Raw genomic sequence first — 25171 nt, 5'->3', positions numbered from 1 at the left:
GCACTAGTAATTACTATATCATAACAATAAAGAAGAAATTCTCTTTGATTTCAAAGATGACTAATTGTATCATACAATCAACACTAATTACTGTAAGCTGAAGTAACTAACAACACTTACAAGCATGATAGAACAAAATACCTAACTGATGCTTGTCGAAATTCTTAATCTTGGAGCGTAGCCTATGCTATGATACCACTGTTTACAGACAGAGGCGTGGAATACCCTAGAAACCCCATAAGCGCATAAACTCTGATTCACGAACATAGAGAGACAGAGAGCAAGATAGAAAGAGGGAGAATGTGCAGATGCACCTCTTAGAGTGGAGTGCCACACCGGCACGACAAGAGATAAGAGAGGAGAGGAGAGAATAAACACATGAGCACTGGGTGCAATCTCCCCCCATGCAAGAGTGAGCATTTCCCTCTTGCACGTATTTTATTTATAGATTCTTTAATGCTCAAAATGAATACACATTGGCCGGTCGGCACAAATGACCATAGCTCCTAATGAGAACTTGAGTAATAAATGTACACATGCCTTATTCATATTAAAAAAACATGCTTGTCTAGTAGAAAATGCGTAGACAATGTGCTATCCCAAGACTCAAAGTAGTATAAAGGCAAGCTAGACTCAAAAGTGAGATGCCCATCATATGCATACTCTCTAGCATCTGTCCTCATAGTAGCACCATGCATCTGCCTCTTTCGCTGCCTCATACGCCTGAAGCAACAATGCCTAATATGCCCATTGTGGCCGCAGTGCCAACATGTCAGTCGCGTTTGTGAGTGAGAACCGCCTCTAACTTGAAGCGTCTCCATATCCATAACCAAACTATGGCAAACAATGCTCGAGATCACAAGACTCTCCCACTTGAGAGCAAACCACTGTCTCAAGCAAAGAAGGTGAGCGAATAGTCAAGTTCACTAGCCTTTGCAATAGGCATACATATCTGGTAAATTTTTGAAAGAGTCTTCCTTGTAGCTAGAGCAAAAAACTCAACAGTAAATCGCAATGGAGACGAGAACAAATGCCCAAATGGCCAATCCGGGAATGTACTCATCCGGAATCAACTCACAAAGTCATACACAGAGCCAAACCGCTCTAGCTGGAGTATCACTCAACGGTGCCACAAATGACATACGTATGTGAGTGAAAAAGTGCTGCCAAAATGTGTCAATGAATGAACAATGTGCAAGAAAACCGTAGCATACACAACATCTCACTCCTAGGAGAGTGGATACAAGAACACCAAACTGTGTCCAAACTGACAAAACCTGTCAAACTGAGAGTAAACACTTGATCACTTGTCAGGACATCGACAAGGTCGGACTAGACAAGGGCAGGGCCGGGCTAGGCGGTGTGGAACAGGGAGTCCAACTAGGGCAAAGGGCCAGGGGCTTTGCTATATAATGGGTGGTGGACTCTCAAGCTCTAGCTTCCCTTGTCTTACACTGGTATTAGAGCTAAGTGCCTTTTTTGGGAAAGTGGAAGGCGTGGTGCTTTCTAGCCACACAAGCCTTGCATGTCGTGGTCCAATTCTGTGGGGATCACCCTTGCTAAGGAGGTCGACAAAGACGAAGCCTGTGGGCACACGAGCTTGGCAAGGGAGAGCCGCCAGGTGCAGGAGCACCAAACGACGCGCGGGCTTATTAAAGGCGCAAGGGTTTGCTTGGCATTTTTCGACACAGGGCCGAAGCCCCTCATGCTTTGCATCGTCCGCCCCAAGCACTCCAAGCACCTGCGTGCTGCCTGATCACGGCCATAGCCGACTGCTGCGTTTATTTTCCCACTTGAGGGTGCCCAACCCCCTTAGGGGTAGTGGCCATACACAAAAAAATTAAGCATAAGGGGCAGTACCAACAGTGGGTACCCCACCCCCCCTACTCCACTCTACGTGCGAGTAGGGCAAGGCCGGAAAGGAAGGCATCGACAAAGCCGGCACACATTCTGACAATTTTTTTTTGTGTATTACGCAGAAACTCAGAAATTTCAAGACCACCAATTTGGCGGAGTTGCAGTACAAGTTTTGGTGAAATCAATTACCGCTTTCAAGCCTAATTGATTCGGCTATCAAGAACTTGTGGAATTCCATATACGACGGACAATTCGAATCACTCTCCATCGGACTATTCTCGATTTTGACGGAGTTAGCAAGGCTGATTATACTTTGTGAGTGCTCTCAATATCAGGTATTTTTTTCTGAGTACTCTTTGCACCACAATGTGTAGCGATGGATTCGGATATCAATATGACATTCAATTTTGAGCAAAGTACTCTTGATCCTTCCAATGATGGCCCGCCGCTGGATCCTCTCAAGGAGAGTACCCGCGACGCTCCGGAAGGTCCAGATACTTACAAATTGCTCGATATTCAAGAATTTCGTGCACTTCAGACACGTATGACAGTCATGGATGAAAATTTTAAAGCTTTAAATGAAAGTGTTACTAAACTATCCACATTAGTAATTCAATTAATGCATCAGCAATCTAAGAGTCCTGTTGACAGGCACATGCATGAGCGCGTTGCCACACAAGGGCAGGGCATTTCTAATCTAGGGCAAGGCCCAAATGTTGATACGTTGCATACTCTTACTGCAAAAGAGGTGGATGAATCAGTATGGGCACAATAAAAGAAAATTTCTAGTTGCCAATTCAGATGCATCTAAAAAACCCAAGGGGTCCAGGGGTCCTATCTCTCCTGAGGACTTTGATAAAGCCAAGAAAGAAAAATTATGTTTTTCAATGTTTAGGAAGAGGTCATGGCAAAAAGGATTGTCCCAAGGGGAAATCTGGTGCTTAGGGCAAGGAGAAAGCAGTGCACACAGTGCAACTGCTGCCTCTTGAGTCTTCCTCAAGATTCTCTACAGTGGAAGTAACACACACTGAGGTGGTGCATGAATGCTGTCTCACAGCTTCCGTGTGGCAACCAACCTTTGGACCACATGAGTTAATATGCATGCACGGATATCTGCAAGGGCACAAGGTGTGCATCTTGGTAGATGATGGTGCTACTCACAATTTCATCAATTACGGATTGGTGAAAAAACTCAAACTGCCTCAAACTCCGAGTTCCCACCGCTACAAGGTAGCAATGATGAATGGACATGATATTGAAATATGGGATACTCAATGCCGAGCTGTTCCATTGGAAGTACAAGGGTACTCTACATGTTTGGATTTTCAGGTTATGAACATGGAAAGGGCTGATGTGGTGCTTGGTAGGGAGTGGTTGCATAGCCTAGGACCATCAGTGAAGTGTAGCTATGAGTACAACTGCTTGATGTTTGAATCCCATCGTGCACATGTGTTGTTGTTAGGAGAAAAAGATATACCTTCATCACCATTGATTTGTACAATTGAGCTTATGCAGTTCGTTTCTGATAATGAAATAGATCAGTTTTTTTTGTGTTACTCACTGTCTCATTTTCTTTCTAACATTGAGTCTGTTGAACATTCCTCAACGTCGCATGCTTCTCTCCCCTCTCTTCCACCAATTGCTAATTCTAAACAAGCAAACGTTGCTAGTCAATTACAAAAATTATTAAAGGAATTTCAAGATGTATTTCTTAACGATTTTCCATCAGGATTATTGCCGACACGATCAATACAACATAGCATTGACATGGTTGTAGGCTGTAAACCTGTTAGTAAATCACCTTACCGTATGAGTTATTCAGAAGCTGCTGAGGTGGAACGTTAGCTTGCTGACTACCTTAGCAGAGGGTTATACAACCCAGTTCTTCACCATGGGCTTCGCCTATCCTCTTAGTCAAGAAAAAGGACGGCAGTATGCGCATGTGCGTAGACTACCGTGGCTTAAATGTGGTTATAATTAAGAAAAAATACCCATTGCCTAGAGTAGATGAGTTGTTTGATAAGCTCACTCATGCTCGCATTTTTACAAAAATAGATTGCGGTCAGGATATCACCAAGTCCGTATTCGACTTGCCGATATACCTAAAACTGCATTCCAAACACGATATGGACACTACGAGTTTTTGATGATGTCCTTTGGGTTAACCAATGCGCCCGCAACATTCATGACACTTATGGATAGTGTCTTGAAGCCATATTTGGGCAAATTTGTCATTGTTTTCCTCGATGACATCCTAATGCTGCTGAAGAAGAACACTCACAACATCTCAGGCAGGTGTTTGAATTGTTACGCACAAACAAGTTATATGCCAAGGAATCTAAATGTGATTTTCTAAAAGATGAAATTCATTATTTTGGGCATGTTATTTCAGCTAACGGGCTATACATGGATCAATCCAAAGTGGATACCATCCGGAAATGGCCTCCTCCTAAAAATTTGGAAGAATTATAGATATTTTTAGGATTTGCAAGTTTTTACCGAAGGTTCGTTAAAAACTATGCTCAAATTGCTGTTCCTATGACGGATCAACCAAAAGGCAAAGGTAAAACTTTTCAGTGGAGATCCGCTCAGCAGCATAGTTTCGATACGCTCAAGGATGCTTTAGCTATAGCTCCTATACTGGCTATTGTAGATCCTTTGAAACCATTCGTTTTGGAAACGGATGCCAGTGATCGTGCTATTGGAGCAGTCCTGTTACAAGACGGACGGCCGATTGCATTTGAAAGCAAGAAGCTTGATGCAGCTCAGCAAAACTATTCTGCTTACGAACGCGAACTCTATGCAATAGTGTCTGCCTTAAAAACATGGTGGCATTATTTGTATGGTGCTCAATTTTAGATTGTGTTTGACCATGAAAGCATCAAATGGTTTACACAACAAACGGATTTAAAGGGTCGAAAAGCCAGGTGGGCCAAGATCCTTCAAGAATATGATGCCAAGTTAAGGTATCGCAAAGGCCGATACAATGTAGTGGCAGACGCTCTAAGTCGAATGCCAGAGATCAATTCGCTCTTGTTCACGGAACTTTGTAGTGAATTTTTAGATTCTCTCAAAGGCAAATATGAGAATGATGAAGCATATTCCAAAGTGTGGAGCCATGTTCAAAAGAGGGATCCTTCTCACTCCAATGAGGGTAGTGTACAGTTAGCCTCCACACCTAGTTCTCCTTTATCAAGTGATGAAATACAGTGATGGAAGCATTTTACCATCGATACCGACAGACACAGACATTCGGCGCCAAATTCTTTATGAATGCCATGATAGTCCAAGTGAAGGGCACCGGGGAATAAACTTATGCTCTCGTACGACGACAGTTTTACTGGCCAGGTCTACATGGCTTTGTTCAAGCTTATGTCTTGCATTGCCAAAAATGTCAAGTTAACAAAGCAGAGCACCTGAAAGTAGGAGGACTCTTACATCCTTTGGAAATTCCCAATGGAAAATGGGAAAGCATCTCTATGGATTTTATTGTGGGTTTACCAATAACTGTACGAGGTCATGACTCGGTATGGGTGGTTGTAGATAGGTTTACTAAACTATGTAAGTTTATTCCGACCAAATCAACCGTTAAAGCCCCAAAACTAGCCAAGTTATTTGTGGACAATCTATACAAATTGTATGGTTTGCCAAGTAACATTGTTAGTGACCGTGATCCCAAGTTTAACAGCCACTTTTGGAGAGCTGTATTTAAACTATTGGATACACAACTAAACCTCAGTACAACTGATCATCTAGAAACGGATGGTCAAACGGAATGGGTTAACCAGGTGCTAGAGGATATGCTAAGAGCATACGTTAGCAAAAAACAGTCAGACTGGAAAGAATACTTACCTATTCTCGAGTTTGCCTACAACAGTGCTAAGCATGTCACAACATGTTTTAGTACTTTCATGCTTATGTACGGGTTTCAACCTAGGTCACCAATTACGGTGGGGTTGGCAACCGAAAAACTCCAACAGGTTAAGGATTTTCTCCAAGACCACATGGATATGCTGAAACTTGCTCATCAGGATGTACGACAAGCACATGATCGGTATAAGAAGTACACTGATGAGAAACGTCGGCAAGTTTCCTTCGAGGAAGGGGAAGAAGTATTTTTACGTGTGCCAGAACATTCAGAAAGTCTGAAAACTGGGCCAACACCTAAATGACCTCCCCGATATTGTGGGCCTTTCAAAATACTCAAGCGAGTAGGTGATCGCGCCTACAAATTATTACTACCTTCACATTCTCGCATTCATCCGGTATTTCATGTAAGCCATTTACGTAAGCGGTTACATGGGGACGACAATGTCATTGACCAACAGGTTTTGATTGATTTCATTGAACCTCCTACCCTACCGGATGAACGTGAACGTGTTCTTGATTATCATGAGTTCGTAAACGTCATCACGTACGTCAACAAGCCTTAATCAAGTGGAAAGAACGACCTGAAGAAGGTGCCACTTGGGAAAGCAATAGTGTTCTTAGGAAGAAGTTCCCCACTTTTGTTTTCGAGGACAAAAACTCTTCTTAAGGGGGGAGTAATGTCAGGACACCGGCAAGGCCGGATTAGACAGGGGTAGGGCCGGGCTAGGCGGTGTGGAACTGGGAGTCCAACTAGGGCAAAGGGCCAGGGGCTTCGCTATATAATGGGTGGTTGGGTGGTGGACTCTTAAGCTCTAGCTTCCGTTGTCTTACATCACTATCTAAGTGGGAATATATCAACCACTATACCATCAGAGAGCAAACTGCAAATACACATAAACCATGGCGAGAATTTGGAAAAAATCTGGTAGAGTTTTCCCTGAAAACTGAGCAAAAATTCAAGTACAATCTCTACCATAAACCATAACACTACTCAATTCCAATGAGTAGAAATGCCAAAATGGCTCCACATTTTCACGTACAATGGCAATCCGCACTCAACATACATCAACAGAGTGACCGCACATTAGCAAGCGCCAAAAGAGTTGCAATCAAGAAACTTGATCAATGTGAAAACAATGCTCTCAAGAGAGCTCACTGGCACTTGAAAGTGCTCGACAAAATGCATGTACAATGGGCATCAACCATGTGCCATCACTATATGCAAACCATCCACAAAGACCATAAATCCAAGCACAAAATCACTACCAGAGTATCCTGTGAAAACCTGTGAAAGAAGCTCCATAGGTGTGCTCCAAAAACCGTGTCTCTCAATAGACTGCTTTGATGGTGTGTAAACGCCTCCGTAACTCTTTGCCCAAATCTACCAAAAATCCTCAAACCACAAGCTCTGCACAAACTGAAATTTCATCTTTAGCTTAGAATTTATACACCTACTTCGAGCACCTACCGTGCTTCCAAAAGTGCATCAAACTCGCACACTATGCGAAAACAGAAAACCTGTAATTTTTGTATACAGTCAATCTGAGCAAAAATATTCTTCTGCAAAGTTGTAGACCACTTCAAAATGCATGTAAATGGGCGTCAACCATGTGCCATCACTATATGCAAACCATCCGCAAAGACCATGAATCCAAGCACAAAATCACTGCCAGAGTATCCTATGAAAACCTATGAAAAAAGCTCCACGTATGTGCTTCAAAAACCGTGTCTCTCAAGAGACCACTTTGATGGTGTGTAAACGCCTCCATGGCTCTTTGCTCAAATCTACCAAAAACCCTCAAACCACGAGCTCTGCAAAAACCTGTGAAAGAAGCTCCACATGTGTGCTCCAAAAATCGTGTCTATCAAGAGACCGCTTTGATGGTGTGTAAACGCCTCCATGACTCTTTGTCCAAATCTACCAAAAACCCTCAAACTACAAGTTCTGCACAAGATGAAATTTCATCTTCAGCTCAAAATTTATGCACCTAACTTCAAGTACTTGCCGTGCTTCCAAAAGTGCATCAAACTCGCACACTATGTGAAAACAAAAAACCTCTAATTTCTGTATACAGTCAGTCTGAGCAAAAAGTTTCTTCTGCAAAGTTGTAGACCACATCAAAATGCATGGGCATCGCGGGCAAAATTCTCAGATCTGCATTCTATATCGAGAAAAACGAATCTGAAAACAATGCTACTGTGCACACAGTTCATATGCGTGTGTGTGTGTGTGTGTGTGTGTGTGTGTGTGTATGAGAGAGAGAGAGAGAGAGAGAGAGAGAGAGAGAGAGAGAGAGAGAGAGAGAGAGAAACTTACAAGAAAAAACAAAGAGGCAAATCAATTTATACATGGTCACAATGGAATTAGTATAGCCGTCTCAATTAGGCTACTTAAAAGGGTATGTGTAACCCATTGCATACAAATTAGGAGTACAATACACATAAGTTCAGTATTTTTTTTTTCTAAAGAGGGAAAAATGCTAAACCCTCATAGATAGGTCACAACAAGTGTCTACAACCAACAAAAATATGAAGAGAACTAATAGGAAACATTCATAAACTGAATTGTGCAATAAACCTCATCAACAAAGGCATGTAATAAAATGTTATAATGGTGACACTTAAATCTATGACATGCATAAGTACGACATGCACACAACTTGTTTTTAAATAACACGTTTACATACAATTGAGAAAGATGAGGCCAACCTTCATATGTCCTTCATAGAAGATGTCATGACTTCACTAGGCTTTGGCCCACAGATATGTGGTTGGTTCTCACCCTTAGTGCTGGAAGCCATTCTGAGCTTCTCTTCAATAATAGAATTGGGGGTGGTTTTGATCAATAACAGGGTTGCCCGCTGGCCCCGCTGCTATTTGCCATCAACTATCACCCTCTGGTTGCAATGCTTGAAGCTAGTTCTATGAGAGGGGAAATTCAAGGGCTATCCTTACCCAATAATGACCAATTCTTGAAAGCCTACCCTTAGGTGGTTAGGAAGGCCCTAGAAATTGTACAAACTTTTGGCATTGCCTTGGGGTCGAAGTGTAGCATTGAGAAGTCAAGAATGATCTTACTGTCAGAAAATGACTCATTTGACCCGTCTATGTGGATAGGAGAAATGGTGTCAAAACAAAGATTCCAGTGGGTCTTAAACAAAGTGAGGGGCAAGATGCGAAGGTGGGAGTATGTGCTACTTCCTTTTTTGAGTAGGGTTAAAGTGATCCATTTGTTCATGCTCTTGTATATTGCCTTCACTGGGCCGATCGTGAAGATGACCAAGTGAAACTGGAAAGAATTCTTGAAACCAGTAAAATAGTTCTTGTGGAAAAAGACACTAAGGATTCATTTCCCTGAGAGTGGGCCAAATGGGAGTCATTCGCTAGGCCAATGGAACAAAGAGGTATCGGGTTACTCAATCTTGCTGTACATGTAGTAGCCCAATGTGCCATATTTGTGGTATCAATAGCCAAATAGGATTAGACATGGGCTATTATGACAAAGGATATGATGGACAAGTCTAAGCTTGTCTCCGAAGGGGGAAAATCGAAAGGGATACAAGCTCATGAAAATTAATGGCTCCTAAATGGTCCACCTTGAGACTAGGAAGCACAATAGGGGAGCTGGTGTGCAAGTGTAACAAAGCAATGAAGGCCCTAGAATGGGGTGAGTTAACAAGATATTTCCAAAATTCCATAACAAACTGGTCCCCTTGGCTCTCCAAAGTAGGTAGCACACTCTTGAACACATATTGGAGGAAATAGCCAGAAAGGTGAACAACAAAGGTCTCTGACAGTTGGCCCTTTTTTGGGATGTTAACACTAAATGCCCGACTAAATGCCGGATAGAGGCAGACCAATTGGCTACCCGGTCTCACTTAAACGACACTAAAAGGCTGTTGGTGAACAAGACTCTTGAAGGGCTGGGAAAGCATGTGATGCATATCTGTGAGTCGAATCTCAAGTGGAAAGCATGGAGATGGCCCAAACGTATGCAATTCGGTAATCCTCAAACCAAGAGTATATACCACACTTTAATCCCCCCTTAAAAAACAACGGGGATTGCAATCGCCGAAAGAAAAATGGGTGACAATTACTAATAACATTTGGTACCCACAAGGGCCAACTTTGATGAAGATATTATTGTGGAAGGTGTTGTGGGGGGTTCTACCGACACGAGTGAAGGTCTTGGCCAAAGATATTGGCTCAGCTAGGTGCTCGAGATGTAAAAAGGAAAGCGAGGACATCTCTCACTTATTTAAGGGATGCACGATGATATGTGGCCTAGCAGGAAAGTTATCCAAATGGGTCCAAAGGACCTGGAAGATAGGGTTCTACAAGAATGATTTGTTTTTTGGAGGGACAATGTTGAGAAGTTAAACAACACTTATCTGCATACAAACAATTTGATTTGCTATTTTCAGCATGTCTTGAAGGCCAAGAATAGTCGGGTGTTCAAAAATGAATGCTCAATATCTGAGTTGGTAGGAAGAGACCTATTGAAAATGCCAAGGAAAGAGGGTGTTGCCAAGTGAAAAGAGCTTGGTAGTAGAGAGGTTACATAACTAGAGCATGAGGTGTCACAAGAGCTCTACTAAGAGCCTCCCCTTGAATGGAGTGCATGTGAGAAAAGTTTCTCCAACAAGGTGAAGGTAAGTGAACCAATGGGGAGTCCTATTAGAAAGCATGTCTAGTACTTTCTTAGGGCTCAAAGACAAAGCCTAGCACCTCGTACAAGGGGCATGGTCTAGTATCCATGTCTTTTGTGAAGGTTTTCAAATTCAATTGGGAGGGGTATGCTTTGGTTTTATTTTTGTAGCTACAAAACTATACCACAAGGCTACGACATGTAGACACAATGTTCATCTCTCTCTCTCTCTCTCTCTCTCTCTCTCTCTCTCTCTCTCTCTCTCTCTCTCTCTCTCTCTCTCTCTCTCTTTGTGCCCCCCTCTCCCTGCTTAAGTAACATGCTTTGAGTTTAAGATGTGTTGGATCTATATCAATGAGGTCTCTAGGAATCATTTGTATAATGTCCAAATTTCTCTCCTCCTCCTCCTCCTCCTCCTCCTCCTCCTATCTCTCTCTCTCTCTCTCTCTCTCTCTCTCTCTCTCTCTCTCTCTCTCTCTCTCTCTCTCTCCCCTTCTTCTTGGATGTGTGTGTGTGTGTGTGTGCTAATAAAAAGAGGAAAATGGTATAACCTTTCTATCACCCAAGTGTGGTGGATTGGTTATGCCATTTTCCTCTTGAATAACAGGTCTTGAGTTCACCTCCTCGTCAGCTAGATCTTTAAGGTCTCTTGGGATAGATTCCTACAACGTTAAAACTCTCTTCTTCTTCTTCTTCTTCTTCTTCTTCTTCTCTTTGACTTTAGGACTTGTTAAATATCTCTTTAGGGGGTTTGGAACCATTCCTTGAGATGAAAACTCCCTTTAAGTCCTTGAGCTCAATACATTTTAGATACATCTTAAAAATTTGCTAGGTTTTTGTAGATTTTTTTTTTCATCGTCTACTCTCTCTCTCTCTGTCTCTCTAGCTAGTTCATTTGCTAAAGCCTAGCACCATCTTCACTAATTGGTCTCCAAAGTAAAACTACAAAAAAACTCGCTCTAGGAGCATTGTTTATCTTGGAAAGGCCAATATTGATTTATTGGTGCTGGGCTAATAGGGTTTGGCATAAGTTTTCTTGGGTGGTGTGTTTTGGTTGTATGGCCAAATGAGGGCCAAGCTAGGATGCCACCTTTTAAAAGGAAAGCTAGCGGAGAGCACCCATCTCATAGTAGCTGAGAGCAAAACGTTGCATGCCAAATAAGAACAAGTTGACGGTAAACAGTGAGCAACCAAAGCTCACATGAACAACCAAAACACATCAATTTTCATGTGCGACACTATATTATTAGAATAGCTACTATTAGCAAAGAAGCCTATGTGATAGGGCAATTGAAACATTAAAGTGAATCAATACACATCGTTGGATCATTCATGATCACTATCATTACAATAAAACTTTGAATTTTGATCATTTAATGGGATCCACACGGTGTGTCAATCGATGTGATTTTCAATAGAGCTACTATAGCTTGCTTTCCTTGTGTCAGTTAAGTCACTTTCTCAAGTAGATTCACAAATGACATTTCCTTGCTCCTCATGATGTGGGTCCAAAATTCTCTTTTCCATTTCACTAGAAAGGGCACTATAAAATATGTGCATAATTAGCTCTCAAATGTTGGGACCCAACTTCTTCATTCTCTCATATGAGATGTGGCATGGTGTTTCAAATTCTTCTTGTCCACTTAGAAAGAGCTGTATAACCTTTTGGTGTAGTTAAATGCAACTTGGAACAAACCGCTTCATTCTCTCACATAAGATTTGGCATGCTGTGTCAATTTCTTCTTCTCCAATTAAAAAGATAAGTGTATCACCCTTTGGTGTAGTTCAATGTATTTTCATAACACAATCCAAATTCTTCTGCACTCGTCACTCATAGCACTTGTAGATTCTTTCAATGTATACATTTGCTGAGCTAACCCATCTCCGCTCATTTTGGCCATGTGTTTAGGCTGTTTGGCATCTACAGTGGTTTTCTCATCGCATCCATCTACGCACGCTATTTTCCAACACCGTGTGTGTGTTCAACTAATAAATAAACTAATTGAAACAGGGCACGCTGCAGAGAACATCAAAGTAGTGCGGATCCCCTCGTCACTATTTGGCGTGGGCCTTCAAATGGGATCAATGGCTAGAAGAGGTTCTAGGTCCAAATGTTTTATCCAAGGCCGTCGATTAAGGCCCAGAGACATTTTGTAAATTTGGGAAAGTGGTAAATTCGGGTGACGACGGTGCTCATTAATGCTTACGGAATAAAATCGGTTGTGGGAATTGGAGTAGGACAAAGATATGTAAAAGTAGCTGCAAAACACAAGAAAAGAATATATCCACATTTTTGACTACTTAAAAACTTCGAGCTTTTAAAGAGAGCATGTCACGTGTCAATTCGTTGAGAGATACTGCGGCAGTAAATTCGAGAAAATTGGTAAATTCGAGTAAGCGGTTTATGGCTGATTTGGGGGGTTTTGACACCATATTTCTACACCTTGTGTGTCTTCTTATATCTCTCTCCCCTTTTTACCCTTCCCCCCCTCTTGCAACACCATGGAGTGGTACATTGAAAGTGAAGACAACAATGATTATGAAGGAGAAGAGAGCTCATCTAGTAGTTCGAGTCATGATGAAGATGGAGTATGTCAAACAACTCCCACTGACTTGGATATCAACCAATCCAATGTGCAGAGCAATACATCACCTGACGTGACCTTACACATGTCCTCAAGGTATTTGGCGTTTACTAAAGATGCATATGCATTAATGGTCAAGACTTTGCGAGAAGATATTTCATTATCTTTGGATACACTAAAGTCTTGTGATTCTAAAGGGTTGCTTGATGTAAAGAAATGGTGATGAATGAAAGACATGATGTGCTTAAGACATGATGTTCTATGTCTCAAGTCACATCCACTTTTGAGGATTTCATGTGTTGAGGATTGGGAATATATTGTTAGAGAAGCACATTGCATGGAAGGCAGTGTTATTCATAAGGATCTAACAACTACACTTGATACCTTGAGGTCAACTTGGTGTATTGATGTCAAGCATGGTGGGATCCCCATGTTCTACATTAAAGAATATGTATTGTCACGTGGATGTGGCTGTCAAAGGAAAGTTAATGTTGCTCCTCAATGATCCTTTGACCTAAACAATACCCCATCGTACGAAGTACATACAACAAGGGCCGATGTGGATGTGCAACTAGAGCATCTTATGGTTGAGCACAAAGCAAGGTTGATTATGGCACGATCAACAAGGAAACATCACCTATCAAGTATTACAATTGATTACTTGTGTCATAGGAGTGGGAGCCAGAACGCAGTAGAAAAATACAAAGATTGAGAACATCAAAGAAGTGTAGATGTCCATTCAAAGTGCAAGTACAAATGCTACAGATGGGGATGAGGTCACCATATACATTCATCTCATTCATGATGTCCATGTTCCAAGAATTAGGAGTGATCTACCACCTTCCGATTCATTCGTTTGTTCTAGAGTGTTGCAAAGAGGATTTATTTGATATTGGAAGTTCTCAACATGTTGCTCAAATGTCAATCTCAAAAGAAAAGTATCAAATGGAGAATGCTTCTATGCTTGATTGCAGTATCTACCGCTTTTTTATGATACCAAGGGAGGTTCAACTTCTATCATTTCAAAAATGCATTTAAGGTATCATGTGGTGTACCTTGTTTGTTTTTTTAAAGCGGTGTAGTGTCTTTTAACCACAACATTTTTCTGCAGGGCGGATCCTTAATGATGATTGGACAAGATTGGAAGGATCCTCTTGCCAGATTGCATGCCATATCATTCTATGTTGGTTCCATGCAATCAAAGAAGGCATGGGTGGATAATCTTCTTCCCCATGTTCCCAAGGAGGTTAAAAGTGAGCTCTACATGGAGATGTCTAACCTCATGCAATGCCCGAGCGAAGAAGATTTTGAAGGCAGATTTTAGCAGTTGCTTCTCCTATATGCCACATACCCCAATGTGGTGCGATATGTCACCAATGGGTGGTGTGGGCGCTTTTGCGCATAGAGAGTGCGGCGGACTAAGTTTGGAAGGCTCTTCCCCCATGGAAATGTTGACACTACAAACCTAGTGGAGCGCTTATCGTGGTACATCAAATACACTCTTCTCGAGGCGCATATATATCGATCCATAGTGGACCTTATACATGCACTTGTTGGTGATTCAAAGAGTAAGGCCCGCATGGGTGGTACATTGTTGAAATTCTTCATGCAAAAACAAGAAATAGGTTTGCACCATCTTATGTTCATTAATATTTATTGACATTTGTGTATTCAAGTTGCATGACAATGCTTGTTGTATATGCAACTAATTCTGGACGGTTCAGAGTTCAAGGCTCCTCACATAAGCACACAAACAAGCTACGGGAAGGGGAAAGGATTTTGCAAAGATATGCACTTGACCCATCTTGCCTTCAAGTTGTCAATGAAATCCTCTTACAATTTAAGTTGCAAAGCTCCCGTATACCCACTCAATGGTACAATGTTAGCTTGCAAGATAACTATTGTGATTGTCCTGATTGGTCCTCAAAATCTAAACATCTTTACGGTGTATGATTGATTGTCACACACCATTTCCCACACTTGAGTTCCATTCTACCGATTGTGGACAAGGCACATGAAATGATGGAAGGGGCCCAACAAGATGATTGCAACAAGTTTAACATCGAAAAAGAAGTGGCCAAGCGTCTCCAAGAACTCAAGGACTTAATTCTCTCAATAGAGCAAGACCTATCATGTAGAAGTTTCAAAGAGATGGAGACTATGGTGCATCAAGTGGGGGTTGCAAGAGAGTCTATTAGATCATTAGTCAGTCCAAAGGAGATCAATTTGCTGGCAAGAGGAGGTGTCCGCCAGATCTAAGAGCATGTAACACAAACACGCCTTGGACATGGAAGGCCGAGCTTGGGACAATTGGAAGCTCAAGTGTTGGATCTTACCCAACCAAGCATGCCCACTTGCCAAACTGGGAAACTTAGAAGAAAGCATCAATGTGGTCTGAGCATCCACACATTTTTTGTTCGTATTGTTGTACAAAAACTCTTTTAGTGGACCTTGATAGTACCTCCTCCTGCCAAATATGTAATGCATTACTCCCTTTATCAACACGCCACATCGGAATACAAAATGTAAAAAGTCTAGTTGGACGGCACGTCCAAGTTTGTGATGATGCAAGGAGCTTCCGTGCAACCATCTTATCATGTGAACATGCTGACGCTTTTGATCCTGAACACACATTTACCCTTGTCACCTTAGAAGGAGGCATGTTCAGAGGCCAAGCCTCTTCGATGAGACTTTTGTTGATGTACACACAAAACCCACCAATCCAGTTGAAATTTATGTAGAAGTATTCTTTTTAGTGACAAGATTTTGTGTGATTATATGTTGACCCTTGTCACCTTAATGATGCAGATAGGTTCTATTTGGTGTAGATGTTATATTTGTCTTTACCATATGATTTAGTGTTCACCTTCTCAAATTTACAACCCATTCTACCCGAATTTACAAAAAAAACAAAATGCACCTTGTTTACAGCCCGAATTTACAACCCAAAATACCCGAATTTACAAAAAAAAAGAATGTACCTTGTTTACAGCCCGAATTTACAACCCATTCTACCTGAATTTACAAAAAAAAAAGAATGCATCGGGCCCATAACAAAAAATAAACACATAATCGGTAATCATAATTGTAATCGTCACCAACGTAACCATAACCATAAATTTTTATGAAGATTTTCTAAACCGCCGTAACCATAACCATACCCTAAACCGGCATAAACCATAAGCATAACCATAAAGAAACCAGCATAAACCATAAACATAACCGATAATCATAAATGTAACCAATAATCCATCACCTGCTCCAAACCGGTATAAACCATAACCAAACCGGCATAACCATAACCATAACTAACCCGGCATAAACTATAAACAAACCGGCATAAACCATAAACAAACCGGCATAACCATAACCATAATCGTACCGGCATAAACCATAAACAAACCGGCATAACCATAACCATAACCAAACCGGCATAAACCTTAAACAAACCGGCATAGCTATAACCATAACCAAACCATCATAAACCATAAACAAACCGGCGTAACCATAACCATAACCAAACCGGCATAAAACAATCCTAAACCGGCATAACCATAATCATAACCAAACAAGTATAAACCAAAACCATAACCATAACCAAACAGGTATAAACCATAAACAAACCGGCATAACCATAACCATAACCATAACCATAACCATAACCATAACCATAACCATAACCATAATTATAACCATAACCATAACCATAACCATAACCATAACTAAGCCTGCATAAACCATAAACAAACCAACATAACCAAACTGACATAACCATAACCAAGCCGTCATAAACCATAAACAAACCGCACAACCATAACCATAAACAAGCCGGAATAACCATAACCATAACCAAACTGGTATAACCTTTATTATAACAAAAAACAAACTGGTATAACCATAACCATAAACAAACCAGCATAACCATAACCATAATCATAACCATAACCGTAACCAATAATCCGATGACACTTTAACCATATACATAATCGTTATAACCATAACACCATAGCAATAACCAAAATTTGTGACCAAAACAATAACCATGTCTGCATAGCTTCAGAAGGTGGTTACTAAAAATTGTGATAGCTGTTGGGTATTCAAGCCTGGGTTTAGCTCGTATGTCATGCCCATGGGAATATGGCTTTGTGGCATGCAAATAACATTAGTGCAAAGTGGAGTTTGAATGGTAAGTCTCTTCTATATATGTAAGGTTTTATAGCAATTCAATATAGCGTGAGTTGTTTTGTTCTCTAACAGTATCGATTCTCTCTCTCTCTCTCTCTCTCTCTCTCTCTCTCTCTCTCTCTCTCTCTCTCTCTCTCTCTCTCTCGTTTTGCTGCATCTCCTCCACTTCCATGGATCCTCACCGTTTTGATCCCCCATAGATTCTTTCCCAACACATGGTATCAAAGCGAAGTGTGTATCGCCTCTCAAAAGGCGCTGTGGATAGAAGCATAGGCACTGCAGGCGGCCATAGTCTCAGAGGCGGCGTTCTAAAATGCAATTAGGTTTCCTTGCAAGAGGTCGAGGAGCTCGTCTAAAGGCCACAGTTGGCACTCACAGGCATACATGCCCCCTCTCAAAACACTGTGGTGGTTGTGCCTAGGCGGGCAGAGGCCATTTGTGCAGTCGTTGCATTTCAAAACACTATCTGTGGTGGGCAGTTTTGCAAGAAGGCTAGAATCCGCAGTTGGTAATTTTACACACCATCTCAAAATGCCCTCACAACAAAGGCAACTGCAAGGGGCAGTTTGAAGCATCTCAAAATGCTACCTATTGTAGCCAGTCAACCAGGACGAGGAAAGCACTTAAGGCTGAGTTTGTTAGTAGCTTTTGCATGCTTCTCAAAAGGCATGCAGTAAGGCTAGTAGATAGTGGATCAATTGCTAGGATATTGAAAAGCTCAAGGCTTGACAGTGGCAATCCGTGCATATCTAAAGAGATAGATTACTAAGGCCAACAAGTAGCTTTTCAAAAGCTTCAAGCGGTGTGATTAGGTGATAACCAAAGGAAATTTGCAGTAGAGGCTCCTCCCTCACCTAGTTGAGCTTAGCATGATTTCAACATTGGTCCGAGGCTTTTTTGATTGATTACAGAATATGATGATTTCCTTCAAGCACTCTGAATATCAACACATAGTTCAACAACTATTTTTCTCGGTTAAGTCTATTGTCAATGCAATCACACTTGCCTTTCAAAAGCCTTGTTTTAGCTTGCAAGCTATCAATTATTGCCATGCCAAAAACTTTGTATGGGTTATAGACACCGCCACATAACAAGTGGTAAGACCACCCTTTTATTGTTTGGTCGGGTTCTGGTATGTCTCACACTGATGGTTGTTTGAGGGAAGTACACATACACACCTATGTTATAGTCAAGGGGGGGACTTCTACTCATGGTTTCAGCTGATTGGACTCTACCATGGTCTGTCTGTCTCGAGTCCATTGTCAGTGGTTTTATAGCAATTCAATATAGCGTGATTTGTTTTGTTGTCTAACAGTATCGATTCTCTCTCTCTCTCTCTCTCTCTCTCTCTCTCTCTCTCTCCATCTTGTTTGAGCTGCATCTCCTCCACTGCCATGGATCCTCATCGTTTTGATCCCCCATAGCTTCTTTTCCAAAAATACCAAAGATCACAATGTTCAAAATACCAAAAATTGTGATAGCAAAAATCATTATGTTCAAAATACTAAATTTTTTGATAGCAAAGATCACTATGTTCAAAACACCACTACACTGACGATGTGTTGTCCAGATTATTTTCTTGAGCCCAATACCAAATGCACTCTTCATTGCCTCCACTTGCTCGTGTGCAAACCAAGTTTTGTGAATTGTAGCAAGGCAATGTTTTAATGCAAGGACATTCATACTAGACTGTAAACATCATTAGATGACATTACCGAGTTTTAATATGGCATGCCATCCATGATAGACACAAGTAAAAGCTTTATGACAAACATAATATAAAACCTGCAAACTATGGTGTTTGATTGTGTGGGCATCTACATCAAGTTCTTTGACACATATTCAAAAGCATTATTCTTGGCATAATTCAAATATAAGCACATTGCTCACCACCATTGTTTGCACGTGACAATCCTTGGGGTGACTAAGCTCCATTCTTAGTTGCGGATGTGTCGCATAAGCTCAAAAATGCTGCAAAAGTCTAGGCTCCTTAAAAAAAAAAATAACGTAAGAGAAGCCCTACATAAACAAAAGATGAGCTCAATAGCATAAAGCAAGATCATCTGCATCATACCTCTTGACGAGCGAGATGTATTCGATTGAGTGAGCACAATGAGAGCAAATCAAAGAAGAGAATTGTGCTCTTGTCCTTTGGTAGATGTCTAATCGGACACAAGTGGCAATTAAAGAACAAAACTAATGTCCAATGATCCCTAGACCAATAAAAATTGTATAACATTACGTAGAAAGCCCAATACCAAAACAAGATTGGAGAAGCACTCAAGAACGACTTACTCATCAAGAATAGGAAAGAATGTAAACACTCGTGTAGAAAGATCAACTCGACCATAGTAATTACGCATAGCTATTTCAGTAGGAGTGGTTTGCATAAATGAATAGCACAAGGTATCAACAAACCACACTTGATGTAAAGCCAAGCCGTCAAGAGTGTGCTCAAGCCATCTAACATAAACAAAAGTCCTAATTACACTTCAAAAACAAAGTAATGCTTTGAAATATATAGAAATAGATATGTAAGAGAGGTCTCACAATACAAATAGGGCCATAGTACGAGAAGGATCTTTTTTTGCTGCTATGTTCCTTGCAAGATTTGAATCATAGTGTTGAATTAGGGTTGCAGAGAAACACACACAACTTGGAGAAGACAAAGGAAGCTCAAGGCACACAACAGAGAGTGTATTACTTAGTGTGCAATGGAAAAGATAGATAGCCCTAGAGTGATGGGCATATATACAATGCACGGGGGAAAAAACTTCCTAAAGAGGGAAAAAATGCCCCAGTGGTCCTAGTGTGTTGACATACATCACTACCACATTTATATGGTAACAAATCCCCCCAGGAGTGATGCGGTGAATGACAGCTGGCACATGAGTAAACGAAAGTGCCATGCCCTAGGGACATGATCAGTCCACAAAGGGGAGTAAGCCCAAAGCTTTGCGGAAAGCTTCGAACTACTCACAAGACAATGGCTTTGCGAAAAGATCTGCAAGGTTGTCTTGTGTTGGCACATAAGCCAAGCCGATCTATCCTGCTGAGAGCTTTTCCCTGACATAGTGGTAATGCACCTCAATGTGCTTTGTGCGAGCATGAAAAGCTGGGTTCCTTGCAATTGCCAATGCGCTCTGACTTTCAATGTAGATAATCTTGGCAGTAACCTCTCCAACACCCACATCAGCCCATAAGGCATCTGAGCCATACACATTCAACCCTAGTTGTGAAGACTGCCCTGTACTCAGCCTCACAACTTGAAGTGGCCACATTAGGTTGCTTATTTCTCAACCATGATATACATGAATTGCCAAGCATGAAACAAAAACCATTTGTGGATACTCGCGCGTCAAAACAACCAGCCTCATTTGAGTCCGAAAAGGCATGTAAGTCTGGCGGCAATGATCCCCCCTCTTGGGATAAAACAAGCCAAGATGTAAAGTGCCACTAAGGTAGCGGAAAATCCTCTTGACAGCCTGCCAATGCTTAGACCCTGGGCTATGCATAAATCTGCTTACTTGTGAGACTGCAAACTGAATATCCAACCTCGTGTTGCATACATAAATGAGGCATCCAACAACACTTTGGTAAAGAGTGACATCAGCAGGATTGCCAGCATCATGTAGACTCAACGTCCAACCTGTTTCCATGGGAATGGCAATAGGTTTGCAATCCTCAAGTCTAAACTTACATAGCAATGTATCTATGTAACTTTTCTAACACAAGGCAATACCACCATCACACTGCTTAAACTATATGCCCAAGTCATGATACAACAGCCCCAAAACTTTCATCTTGAAAGTAGCATTCAAATCAGCCTTAAATTCAGCAATATGTCCCTCATTGGTACATCACCCTCACGCTTTACATACAATGTGCTTTCTGTTGGATTGTTACGAAAGCCTTGTTCGACCAAATGAGTGTCAGCTTTCTCATACCAAGCACGAGGAGATTGCTTCAACCCATACAAAGACTTCTTACGACTTCTCTATAAGTGCATCATATTCTGATTGCATGTGGCAGCCATCCAATTTTTTGAATTCTGTGCTTTATCAAAAGACAGAGGTTCCTCAACATCATGTAAGCTAGACACAACCAAAGCATAACAATCTGATGCATAAGATGCATGGCCAGAGTCTGAATGAGTACGACTAGGCAAAGGTGCATCCAATTTACTGTCACACAATGTATGCACCAGCCATTTTGGCATACCTCTAGCCTGCTCATTTTTAGCCCTTTCCTCATGAAGTACATCATGTACATCTGCATCAGTAATAGGCTGATCTGTAACATTTTCAGAAACCCCCACAGGTTGTACATTTGCCTCATTGGAATTTACATTCAAAATTCCACCACTGAAAAGAGGCAACAAAGTGTCATAAATGTCCTGTGAGCTTACATTACTGTCTCTAGTACATGACAGTAAGGGCTGAACAGAATCTTTTACAAACACTACATCCCGTGAAACTAAAATATGCTTTGTTTGTGGATGATACAACCTGTAACCTTTGCTTTCAACACTATAACCAACAAAAATACATTTGACAGCCTTATCATCCAATTTTTTGCGCAGTGTTTGTGGCACCAAAGCATATGCAAACGGCCAAAAACACGCATGTGCTCAATAGATGGCTGTCTATCATGCCATGCTTCATATGGAGTAATAGACTGCAAACCTTTCATAGGACACCTGTTAAGTACATAAGTGGCACACATGATGACTTCAAACCAAAAAGAATGCGGCAAAGCTTGACTTTTGACCATGCATCGTGCCATTTTCGTAAGTGACCTATTTTTCCTCTCAGCAAACACCATTTTGCTGAGGTGTATAAGGCACTGTACATTGGTGTTTTATCCCTCGACTAGCCAGAAATGCAATAAATTCATGAGACATATACTCCCCTCCTTGATCGGAGGCGGAGGGTGCCCATAGTACATTTTGATGCATTTTCAGCCATAGCCAAAAATTGTTTGAAGCACATAAAAACTTCGGACTTCTCTTTAAGTGGAAATACCCATGCATGCCTAAAGTAATCATCAATGAAAGTCACAAAGTAAAGGTAATTGCCCAAGGACGGAGTTTGCATGGGCCCACAAACATCACTATGCACAAGCTGCAACCTGCATGTGGCCCTAACTCAACCATCCTTTGGAAACTTTAAACGCTACATCTGACCCAAAATACAGCCTTCAAAAACATGTTTGAGAGGTGCTTCAAGAGACGGCAAAGAAGCAATATCAGATTTGTGCAAATGCAACAAACTGGAAAAATTCAGATGCCCAAAACGTGCATGCCACAGTTTTGCATCTGAAACAGCCCTTGAATCTGCAACAGCATTTGCAAAATTTTGTCCACACTTGTCATACAAAGTGAGCTTATACAGCCCACTGCACAAAAGGCCAGATGCAACAATTTCATCACCAAAACTGAGATCATGAAGTGTACATCTGTCATCCACAAACTTGACTGCAAGTCCAAGTTTAGCAAGTGCAGATACATACAAGACATTTTTCTTGATTCCAGGTACATAAAGTGCATCAACACGTGTGAAAGAACTTCCATTTGCAACAGTAAGCACAATCTTTCCAACTCCATGAACCGGATAAGAGGCATTGTTGGCACAAGTGATAGAATTCCCATGAGGGACAGACTTGAGAGAGGTGAATAATTCACGATGTGAGGTAATGTGCTTTGTAGCACCACTATCAAAATACCACACATGTGAATCTATAGCAACTGACATGCATGCATCATGGACATCAGGATTGTAAGTGAACTCTGCACTAAAAGCCCAGTCTGCATCAACATCAACATCACAGTCTCCTTTTACAGAAGACTCAACAATGGATGTATTTGTAGTGGAACCAACATTTGCAGTGGAACCACCCACTTTCTTCTTAGCCTCTTTGGCCTTCAACTTAGGACACTCCTTGATCAAGTGATCATTAGCTTTACAATAATGGCAATGTATCTTCTTTTTGCCCTTATCACCAAAATTTCCAGACAAATTGCTGTCAACAGAAGCATTAGAAATAGAAGTTTTGCCACTCGCAGCAAAACCGTAAGAAGTGGCTGCATTGTTGTTACCACCCTTTCTTTGAGAAGCAATTAAAGCCTTTTCAACTACACGCTGTCTAGTCCTATTTTTTTCTGGAAAGTGACTCTTGCAATAGCAATGTGCATAATGCATCAAACTTGACAACTTCAGGATTTCCTTGGGTCATGAGTCTCCAAGTACTAGAAAAAGTCTAGTAAGAATCTGGTAAGGAATCAAGAATAGTTTGCACAAGGGAACTGTCCAAAATGACTTCACCTGCAGAAATAAGTTGCTCATTGATATCCTTGACACCAGCAAGGAAAGTGTCCATATCATCTTCCTCATGCATAATCTTTGATTCCAGCTCTTTATGCAGCAAAGCAATTTTAGCCTCATTGCGGCTTGCATAAAGACCTGCTAGAATATCCCAAGCCTCTTTTGTAGATTTTGCTGAACGAATGTGAGGAGTAATGGTGCGCTTCACAGACAATGCAACCAGTACATGAGCTTGCGCATCCTTTACATCCCAACGAGCTTGTTCTGCCGTAGGCAAAACAACTCTAATAGCAGCAATCCTTGCAGCAAGACCTACAACATCCTCAACATCGCCTACATCCTCAGAACCAAGACGTACATTAATGCCCTGCACAATATTCTAGACGCCCATTGACACAAGAACATGTTGCATCATATAAGCCCACATAGGGTAATTTTCCTCATCCAACCTCTTCTCAACAGCAAACATCTTAAACACATCTGTGTTGCTATCAGCCATGGTAAATGCTGCACCTGATGTGAAAACTGCGCGAAAAGAGGAGAAACAAAGCAGGAACAACACGTGCTATATAGCACAAACTGTAGAAGACTGTAAGGCACCCGTTATGTTAAGAACGACATTGACAGAAATTCTGCACAAAATGACAAAATTGCCTGTGCAGACCTGCCTGTAGTGGAAATGAAGGCAGAAATGAGCTCAAATCAAAAATCTGAGCAGACTAAGCTCTACGAGTATATGAGTAGTCCCGAAACATTTATCTACCTACGAATGCTTGCCAAATCTCATTGAGATCGGAGAAAGTGAGCAAGCATGTGCTGGAGCAGCTGGTGACTAAGCCCGGGAGGATGAGACCTGCCCCAATACCAATTGTTGGAATTAGGGTTGCAGAGAAACGCACACAACTTGGAGAAGACAAAGGAAGCTCAAGGCACACAACAGAGAGTGTATTACTTAGTGTGCAATGGAAAAGATAGATAGCCCTAGAGTGATGGATGTATATACAATGCACGGGGGAAAAGACCTCCTAAAGAGGGGAAAAATGCCCCGCGGTCCTAGTGTGTTTATACACATCACTACCACATGTATATGGTAACACATAGTGAACCTCAAGCCCATACAACTCAGAATATAAATGGACAATCTTTTTCGTAGATGACCTATGCAAATATCATGCTCATAATAACCGTATTCAAAGAAGATATCAAATCAATTTTGATATTAACTCTAGTTTCATACCTTGTGTTTTTTGCGGGTGAAAGCCCCATGGACGCTGACGGAGAAGAAACATCGACATGTATTTTACTCTCACCCATCTTTCGAACTTTTAACTATTTTATGACCTCCATTGAGAATGTTAAAGTAAACAAAAAGGCATGCTTTCAAAGTAAATTACAAGATCGAGCATTACCTTTTCCAACCTCTCCGGTGGCTTGTCACAACCACCCATGACTTTTTGTGAAGCCTTTGTTGGCAAGCGAATATTGGTCATACATAGCAACTATAACAAAACAATGTAATGATCTCAATATAATTGATAAAAAACACCATGATTTGACGTATTTGTTAAAACAATGCACATCATACCGGAGTAATGACATTGTCCGAATTGACCTCCATTTTCCCCTTCCAAATCCATGGAGCCATTGTTGCTTTTCTTTTGGTCGCTAGAGCATCCCCTCTTCATAATCTTCTTGCTCTACTT

At 41.3% G+C, this 25171-nt stretch overlaps 1 pseudogene; it reads right to left on the bottom strand.

The window, feature by feature from the left end:
• Window positions 1-18691: 18691 nt before the first annotated feature.
• Window positions 18692-24962, bottom strand: LOC147462076 (uncharacterized; annotated as a pseudogene).
• Between the last annotated feature and the right edge of the window lie 209 nt (window positions 24963-25171).

This window comes from Adiantum capillus-veneris, chromosome 3 (genome assembly GCF_014529385.1).
Source record: "Adiantum capillus-veneris isolate H3 chromosome 3, ASM1452938v2, whole genome shotgun sequence".
In the NCBI taxonomy this organism is placed as follows: domain Eukaryota; kingdom Viridiplantae; phylum Streptophyta; class Polypodiopsida; order Polypodiales; family Pteridaceae; genus Adiantum; species Adiantum capillus-veneris.
Note: the sequence above shows the minus strand (reverse complement) of the source record. Positions and strands in the feature narration are given on the sequence as shown.